General features: G+C 45.2%; 1 pseudogene; it reads left to right on the top strand.

Annotated features, from left to right (window-relative positions):
- The first annotated feature begins 7,699 nt into the window (after window positions 1-7,699).
- Window positions 7,700-7,976, top strand: LOC126505699 (small ubiquitin-related modifier 2-A-like; annotated as a pseudogene).
- The last annotated feature ends 2,097 nt before the right edge of the window (window positions 7,977-10,073 follow it).

Below are 10,073 nucleotides of genomic sequence, written 5' to 3'. Positions count from 1 at the left end.
ATGCATAAGGATGTTTTGTCTGCATGTGCAGAAGAGGACACTGGATCCCATGGGACTACAGTTAGAGGGCCATGAGCCATCATGTGGTTGCTGGGAAGAGAAGCCAGTGTTCTAAACTGCTGGGCCATCTCTCCAGCTCCTGGCTTACAGCTTTTTACACGCAGCTGGGGAACCAACTACCAAGAAGAAGATCCACAGAACCCCCAGTGTTTTAGAGGCTCAATTGACTCCGGAATTTCCTAGGCCCAGTGTCTCAAACTGCAGAGTACACTTGGCCCACAGAAGCCCAAGATCTGCCTAAGCACCTCAGGCTTTTTTCCCCCATGATATCCACAGTGCCTCTTGACAGTATGAAAGGCCTAATGACGGGTGCCAAGGGTGATCTTGTTTCCATTCTAGAGTCAAGGGGACACCACAGACCAGGTTAAGAAGGTAACATTGCAATCTTTGGCTTCTTACTAAACGACAGCTCCATGATCCGGTTGTTCAAGCCCTTTGTGCTGTTGTCTTTCTGGTGTCATTTCCAGGAAAGCCTCTCGTCTATCTTCAAGCTACACTCAGAGTCTGGCTCCTTCCTGGCACTCCCATTGCCTCCACCAAGCCCATCCCAGCACCTCCTATGTGCTAACAGTGAGATCCTACCCACCCACACGCCCCCAGTCTGCCCTCTAGCAACATGGTGACCATGGTGTGTCCATCTTCCCTCCTTTCTCCCCTTCCTTCCCCTTTTCCTTGCCTCCTTCCATTTGTGTATTTATTGGTGGTTGGAACAGTATTTTGCTTTGTTTTAAATATAACTCAGACCATGTTTTTCTTTACACAGACCCTTGCAGCTCACACAGCACAAACTCCAGGTCTTTTCCCAAGCATGCATCTCGTCACCCCTGTTCTCCAGACACACTAGCCTCCAACAGAGTACAAACAGATGGCAGTCGGGCACTTTGGGGTTTTGCTTTTCAATCTTAAGTTTTTAAAAAAAAAAAAAAACTGGATATTTCAAAGTTGCAGCAGTGCCTGGCCTTCCTCACACACCAGGAAAGGGTCTCTCCAGGCTACCCAGTCATGTCTGAGCACCAAACATCCTCCCTCCCTCCAGCAGGTGTTTCTGCTCCTCCCTGCCACCACCCCGCAGTCTCGGCAAACACGGATGGCGACAGTAAGGACACACTCTCCTGTTCTGTTTGCTATAGGTGGCAGAATGCCCAGAGCCAGACCAGTGTTGGCATTCAGGGTACTCCAGCCTGAAGAGACACCAAGGAGAGTGTGAGGCCAGCTTGGACCCAAAGCCAGGGGAAGTGATCACTTATTGTGCCCAGAACCAGGTCTCTGGTTCCGTCTCCTTCACAGCTGGGGGCTCTACAAGTCATGGCTCACATCTGGTCCAGACAGCTCCCGGCTGTCTCCTTCTCCTGTGTCCTCACTTCCCAGGGTCCCAGGCTCGGGGGGGCCCTGATCATCATTAACACAGATATGTAGTTTTAGATCCTGGCTCTGCCCCACACCATGGTGCAGAGTAGGCGCCTCATTCCTAACTGCTTGCAGGAATGAGGTACAGCTGCCAACAGGCCCTTCACTTCCTGTTTCTCTACCTCAACTCTCCATCTCTTTTGCTGGAGAATACAGGAGACTCACTCTGTGTGCTCAAGGACCATTCCTCTAACAACACAAGTGGCCGCTTCCACTCCTTGCCTTCCTGTCCTTCTGGAGGACAAAGGATCTGACTCTAAGAAACATCACCCCTTAGAGTCAGGAGAATGCCTGGAATGGGATAGGACACAGTCTCGAAAGAGAAGGAAGAATTCTAGGTGAAAGCAGAGACAAAGGACAGATCAAAGAGAGCTTGGACGGGGTCAGGCATAATGGGGGCCACAGGGAGACAAATGAGACCCTCAGAGGGGTCAGTTCAGGGACAGGGCGCCCGCACAGAGCGCAGGCTCACTGGGCAGAAGACAGCTCATTGCAAGGAGACCTAAGATGGGAAAGATAAGAGGTGTGAATTAATGGAGAAGAGACCAACCAGAGATAAGAATGTGCCTTGTGATCAAAAATGCACAGCCTTGCCATCTCCAAGGTTGCTGGTGCCCCAGACTGTCCCTGGTCTGAGATGGGAGGCAACTGAGTCCCAGGCGGTGCAGAAATGGGGACAGTTAATTATTAGCTCCCGGCAGAATGGCTCAGAAGCTGACTCATCCCCGTCCCAGGCAGGAGGAGCCTGAGCTAAAGTCACCCATGATGAGCTAAGTAGCCAGCCTAGCTCAGGAAGATCCCTGACACCCTCTGGCCTTTGACAGGGTCCCTCAATTTTAGGCTGCCCTGGGAAGGTCCTTTTCTGTTCCAACAGGTTTTTATTATTCTTGACATTGATGGCAGTTTTTGCTTTTAATCTGGGTTCTAATGTCCTAACCAGTGTAGCAGCCTGTAATCCCAGCACACTAGAGGATGAGGCAGGAGGATTGCCTTTCCTTCAAGATCAGCCAGGGATACATAATGAGAGCCAGGCCACCCACACCTACATGGCAGGATCCTGGAGAGAGAGAGAGAGAGAGAGAGAGAGAGAGAGAGAGAGAGAGAGAGAGAGAGAGAGAGAGAGAACAAGCTTTTTGTCAAATACTGATTGAGCTTGAATGTCTCCTTATCTCCCTATGGTCTGCGCCATTTAAGACAAAATATTTGACCTCTCAGAGGGATTCTTGTTCCAGGCTTCCATGCAGGCCCAAGGAAGGCCGCACATTGTCATTTTATCATCATCCTTCTCCCATGGCCTAAGAGCAATGCTGGGAAATAAATTCAAGCCACTTTTCAAAGTCCCATTTCCGGTCTGAGAGCTTCAGAGGATCCCGATTCCTTTTGTTCAGGTGTGTGAGGATTTATCCCTAGGTGATCATTTCTGAGTGTGGTTCTCACACCTAGCCTCTCAGCTGTTAGTGGGGGCAACTGTGACTCCATCCCTCACAGGCTTCACAAACCCTGACCAGTTCATCTCAAGGTAAGGCTTGCCTGTCCTCTTGCCTGCAACTTCCCCCTCAGACTCCATCCAGCACTGCCCCGATCTGCTGCAAGAGGGGCAGCCTCCCTCACTGCAGCTCCATCCTGCTTCCATCTCCAGCGTTTTACATGCTGCATCTGCAACATGGCTTAAAATAGGAAGACAGAATGACTCCCCCTTAGCCCCACCCACTACCACACCACTACATTGCCAGTGGCTTCTCAGTGTAACTCAGATAAAATGTCCAGTCCTTAGCTGGCTTAGAAGATGCCACATGCCCAGGCCCCACAGTCCACTCCAGTCCCCTCCAGAACCAGGCTCCTCTTCATCTGCTAGACTCCAGTATGGCTACCTTCCCCTCAGCAAATCAAACACTTCCCCATATTCAAAGGGACAATTCCTTCTTAGTCTAAGGGTCAATGGCATTTCGGCAGTGAGGTCTTCTTTGGCCTCCCTACTTTTATTCTCTTTCACTACACCACACTCATCCACTCTATGGTGTTTATTTGACTGTTCTGTTTCATTGAAATGCTCTTACTGTGCTGCCCAGACCAGTCCTGAACTCAACTTCCCTGCCCTGGTCTCCAAGGTGGCTGGGACTGCAGATACATATGGCTGAGCCCATGCTCATAGAAGGAGCAGGAGATGACCGTGCCATGCTGATAAAGGCACTGCCATGCAGCAGAGTGTAAATAAAGAATATGTGTTAGCTTAAAATGTAAGAACTAGTTAGTAATAAGCCTGAGCTATTGGTTGAACATTTATAAGTAATATTAAAACTCTGAGTCAATATTTGGAAGTGACCATCAGGTATCTGAGAACAGTTGGGCAGAACAGAAAGCTCCAGTTACAGACCACAAGCTCTTGCTGTTCTATGCTACCATGCTTAGCCAGTGGGAGTACAGCCTCTCAGTAACTGGAGAACTTCTCAACATGAACAATGAAGAATAGAAGGAATGATTTGATCTCTAGGACTTGAGATCCAAGAGAAAAGAAGGGAAAAAGAGAGAAACTAAGAAAGAAATCCATGGATCATTCAATAATAATAATGGCTATTGATATTATTATTATTATTATTTATTATCATTATTATTGCATTGGAGAAATGACTCCATGGTAAAGTGTTGTGGAATATTCCTTTACAATGTATGAAGATATGTCACTGTGATTGGTTTAATAAAAAGCTAAACAGCCAATAGCTTGCACGATTTTCAGGGCAGAGAGAATGTAAAAAAAAAAAGGGCAGAGAAGCTGGGCAGATGCAGAACAAGTTGGACACACAAAATGGGATAAAGGTAAAAGCAATGTGGTAAAATGTAGATTAATAAAAAATATGGGTTAATTTAAGTTATAAGAGGTAGATACAAGCCTAAGATATTGGCAGAGTTTTCATAATGAATAAGAAGTTTCTGTTCGGTTATTTGGGAGCTGGATGGTGGGACAGGAAAATGCACCTAAAGTTAAGAATGCTTCCTGTTCTTCCGTAGTACCTGAGTACAGTTTCCAGTGCCCATGTCAATGGCTTGTAACTCCAGCTCCAGGAGATCCAGTGCCCTCTTCTGGCCTGCACATATATGGAAACTGCACATATATGGCATATGCTCATACACATAGCACACACATATACAAAAGATAAACCTTTCTATAATTTTCATTTTAAGGTTTCAGAATAAAGACACTCTCATTCATTTTTTTCCAAAAAAAATGTAAATAGGTAAAATCCCTGTCTTAGTTATGGTTTCTATTCCTGCATCAAAACACCATGACCAAAAGGCAAGCTGGGGAGGAAAGGGTTTATTTGGCTTACACTTCAGCGTTGCTGTTCATCACTGAAGGAAGTCAGGGCAGTAACTCAAGCAGGGTAGGATCCTGGAGGCAGGATCTAATGCAGAGGCCATGGAGGGGTGTTGCTTACTGACTTGCTCCACATGATTTGCTCAACCCACCTTCTTATAGAACCCAGGACCACCAGCCGGGAGATGGCACCACCTCCCATGGGCTGGGCCCTCCCCCACTGATCACTGAGAAATGTCTTACAGCTGGATCTCATGGAGGCATTTCCTCAAATGAGACTTCTTCATCATATGACTCCAGTCTGTGTCAAGTTGACACACAAACCAGGCTGTACAATCCCCAAATAAACAAAAACAAGAAATTAGCATAAATCAGAAAATTCAATGAAAGTGAAAGATTCTAAAGCCCAAACAAGAAAAAAGAAAACAAAAGCCAATGGATAATGGCAATGATGGGACACAAAGAGGAAGGACAAATCCGAGTGTTTTTAGAGTATGGTGTGTGGACAGAAAGTGACCCATTTACTTGGCAAAATTCCAAAAATGCTCAGCTAGCAGAATCAGTAATCCATAAAGAAGACAGGTGTAAGACATGGTACTAAGAGCAAGGCTGTTTGGTTGAAAAAGAAGCCACCAGGTCCTGTGTCACTATCATCAGGCAAACATTCACCAACTTGATTGTCGTACCCCATACATCCAGGTTACAAAACACCAGATAAGTCACATATCAGGAGCTTGGTTGAGAAAAATAATCTATAAGAATCCCAGAAATAGGTAAAAATAGAAAAAGAAATGGAAGAGAATTAGTCATGAAACAATACAAGAAGAATTTGAAGGACATGAGGTTTAAGTTAAGTCTCAGGCACAAACAATGAGACTCATATCAAGAAATATTGCTTCTTTCAACTGAATGAGCAAGAGATTCTTTTTAACTTCTAGAGAAGAAACACAGTTAATATTTAAAGTTCTACGTAAAAGAGTGAAGCAAACATTTTCAGGAGCACTTTCTTTGTTTCGTTGTTTGTTTTTTCTAGACAGGGTTTCCTCGTGTAGTTGTGGCTGTCCTGGAATTCATTCTGTAAACCAGGCTAGCCTCCAACTCACAGAGATTCACCTGTCCCTACCTCATAAGTGCTAGGATTAAAGGTGTGTGTCATCACTGCTTGGCTTTTAGTAACATTTTTGAATGCTAGAAGGTAATGAAGTAATATATTCAAGACTCTGAACTTACATTTTTACATCAAGAATGTTATACCCAGCTAACAAGAGAATAAAATATGGGACTGGAGTGATGGCTCAGAAATTAAGAGCATTGGCTGTTCTTTCAGAAGACCCAGGTCCTATTCTCGGCACCCAGATGCCCTGCACAACCATCTATAACTCCAGTTCCAGAGATCTGATGCCCTCTTCTGGTCTCCACTGGCACCAGACCTGCTTGTAGTACACAGACATACATGCAGTCAAAACATTCATGCATATAAAAATTTAAACGTGTTTCTTGTTTTAAAGACTGAAATAGAGATATATTTTAGATGCATTGTGCATTGCCATCAAGTCTGAGGACCTGAGTTCAAACCCTGGACCCACATGATGGAATGAGAGAACGGACTCCTGCAAGTTGTCCTGGTGTGTAGAAGAAAATAAACCAAAACAAAAGAAACTGTGGCCCCAGAAAAAGAGTCAGCAGAGAAGAAAGGAAATCCCTAGGATAGGAGGGATGGGATAGTGCCTGACATCAGCTAGAAAACCGCACATCAGGAGCAACCACATCAGATTAACACAGAACCGAGTCTCCGGCAGAAAACACTGCCACACCAGTTGAGTGCAGCCACACATACAAGTACGGCTTGTAAGATGGGTGAAGGGAAACAGAAACATTCAAAGACATAAAGAAAAGGTAATCAAGCCAACAGATATCCACTCCAGCAACACCAGCAAGCAGAGGGGACATCATCAGAGAGCACAGTTCAGTTCATCTGGATCTGCACATTCATAACAACAAAACTCTGAACACTGTGATCAGAATCAGGGTTGGAATACACCATGACAATAAAGATAGGGAAAGAGGGCGTGAATGAGCTAGGATAAGAAGCCAATGAAGCCTAAACTAGATGAGTCCAGGACATCAATATTATCTAGAAACATAAGTCACACTTTCACTTCAGCCACAATTGCTTACTCCAGAATCCTAAAATAATTATAAAAATAAACAAAATGTATGAGGTGACTCATTTTAGGCATCAGACAATAGCACACGGATATAGTCCTTGAAAGAAGGGAAATATACAAGGTGAGCACCACAGTCATCTGTGTTCTGCTGGCGACACTTCCCCAGGCAAGGCAGGAGGAAGTGGGGGTGCAGAGACAGTAGCCATCCTCCAGGGGGACGGAAACACCTTGCAGGGCATGGTTGCTGAGGCAGCAGCTAGAGTTTTTGAGGAAAAGTAAAGGAGAGGAAGTTAGCTGTTCAGAGTACAAATCCTGTACAAAGTTGTTCTCTGGAGAAGCCAAACAGAAGAGGCTCTATCTAGAAAGTTCTACCCCAAAAGTAAGTTTCAGAAATAGACTAGTAGAGAAAATAAAAAGAATAAAATAGTTCTAGAAATAATGCAAGGAACTGGATGTAGTGATGCACGCCTTTAATCCCAGCACTCAGGAGGCAGAAGCAGGAGGATCTCTGTGAGTTTGAAGCCAGCCTGGTCTACAAGAGCTAGTCCCAGGATAGCCAGAATTGTGTAGAGAGATCCTGTCTCAAAAAAAAAAAAAAAAAAAAAAAAAAAAAAAAAAAAGGAAAGAAAGGAAGGATGAGAGGAAGAGGGAGGGCAGACAAAACACACCAGGGCACTGCTTGTGTCCTCCTGCAGTGGCAACTTAGTACCTCTTCTGTGAAGCCGCAGCTGGGGTAACCGTGAGGTGCACCATGACCATCACAAAACCCAAAGAAAGAGTCAAAACTGAGAACAAGGGTCACATTATTTTGAAGGTTGCAGTGCGAGATGGCTCTGCAGTGCCCACAGCTAAGAGGCAGACACACGGTAGACTAATGAAAGCCTATTGAAAACAGCAGGGTTTGCAGTGAGGCAGCTCATATTAGAATTTGACGGGCAGCCAATCAGTGAACAGACACACCTGCACAGCTTGAAATGTTAGACGAAGGTACCACTGATGTGTTCCAGTAGTAGACAGGTGTCTACTAAAAAGAAAAGCCATTATTTTCCTCCCAAATTTTATTACAGACCAAGAACACAAGCCCTGTAAGAAAGCCTTAGTTTGGTCTCCCCACACCCTGATGGCTACAGCACAGCGCTCTGTTCTTTCATTCCACTCCCCAGTCCTTCTACTGTACAGGAGGTAATTGGTGTATGGCACAAACATATGGAACTTTCTGTTTTTAAAACTAAAAGGCCAACTTCAACCAAGACCAGCTGGCCTGGGTATGAAAAAGCCTGGGATAAAACCGGACTCGCTGAATATAGCGGACAATGAGGACTACAGAGAACTCAAGAACAATGGCAATGGGTTTTTGATCCTACTGCATGTACTGGCTTTGTGGGAGCCTAGTTTGGATGCTCACCTTACTAGACCTGGATGGAGGTGGGAGGTCCTTGGACTTCCCCCAGGGCAGGGAACCCTGATTGCTCTTTGGGCTTTCGAGGGAAGGGTACTTGATTGGGGGAGGGGGAGGGAAATGGGAGGCGGTGACGGGGAAGAGACAGAAATCTTTAATAAATAAATAAATAAAAACTAAAAGGCCAATACTATGTTTACATTGATATCAAATGGAGACAGAAGTTTTAAAAATAGCTGAACAACCTGGGGATATGTTTAGGACAAAATGAACTTTAATAGTCTTCCCTTCAAGTCAAGCATTCTGTTGTTTAATTAAATAAACTTCTCATTAAAAAAAAAAACAGAAACAACTCGGGAAAATTTAAAAAAACATGCAGATAGGGGTCTTCTTGAATCTCCAAGCTGTAAATGAAGCTATAACACACAAGAGAGATTCTGCAATATGTTGTGAGGACAGTTCTGAAGCCTGTAGGCCCAACAGATATGCTGAAACAGGACAAAGCAGAGTTCTCAGCAGCTAGCCCAAACACGAGGCTCAGAACCCCAGGCTAAGACTCCACAGAAGTCACACTGGAAAAAACTCCAGCCTTAAAGGAATCTTAAACCAAAAGGCCCAGATTTAGCCGTCGGTGTGCAGACACACATCATGAGACCCACAAAAAGCTGGCTGTGTTGGGGACTGGAGAGCTGGCTAGAAATGAGGAATGTTGGGGTTCAGCTCCCAGCATTAGCCAGGCTGCTCCTGATGGCCTGCACCTCTTCTGGCTCACTCACAGGTAAGTAGCCACACACAGAGATACACACATACATCGATGAAAGTAACACAAGTGTTTTTTTTTTAAAAAAAAAAAAAAAGATGGGGGGTGAGTATGGACTGACAAAACATTCCTAAATTTGGTGGGAGAAAGAAAAATCTTTCTTCCCTCTCCATTACCACTGTGAGCACTTAAGCAGGGCAACCACAGAGAGCTGGGAACACCATGCCCAGCTTGCTGAAAACAAAAGATAGAGAAAATCTCAAAAAGTGGCTGAAGGTTGAGGAGCAGATGAACATACCACTGCCTCCTCCAGCTCTCTCCCGTTAGCCCCCAATGGGATCTGAGAAGGGGTACTCATGGCTTCTAGATCTGCACTTGAAATATTTGTTTTATTTTGAGTGGATAATACATGAACGTGCTTTTTTAAAAAATCTAGTAATTCTGTATTAGAGTTCAGTCCTAGAACCATCAGAGTTATGCGCACACCCAATAGAGGATTTGTACACATAGTAATGGACCAGCAGAGGCTGGAAATCCAGTCTGTGTGATCCTGTCTCCGCATCTGATGTTAGAATCTGCAGATATGAATAGAAAGGTAAGGGATGCCAAGGACAAGCTGGAACCCTTATGTCTGATGAGAACCAAGGAGGGTGGACCAAAGAATGTTGGTTTTCAGTGCTGTGGCCTCGGTGTGCTGCAGGAGAGGTTGGTTCACTCATCACAGCGAGGCAGAGAAGTCAGAGCTGGTGGAGAAGTCAGAAAAGATCAAATTTCCATCTAAGAGAGAGGACCCAGTGCGAGCACAGACACGGCCTGCCTCCTGCCAGCACTGGCTGCCAGCAGCTGAGCAACAGCAGTGTGAGCTCCGGCATGTCTTTGCTTCTACCTTCTGAAACTCGTCCAGTAATCTCTAACTGGAAAGACACAGCATAAGGAATTCTGGGAAATGTAGTTGAGCCGAGCCAA

This window comes from Alexandromys fortis, unplaced genomic scaffold, assembly GCF_014885135.2.
Source record: "Alexandromys fortis isolate MF-2015 unplaced genomic scaffold, M_Fortis_MF-2015_v1.1 scaffold_4, whole genome shotgun sequence".
Classification (NCBI taxonomy): Eukaryota; Metazoa; Chordata; class Mammalia; order Rodentia; family Cricetidae; genus Alexandromys; species Alexandromys fortis.
This window is presented reverse-complemented; position numbering and strand designations above follow the sequence as displayed.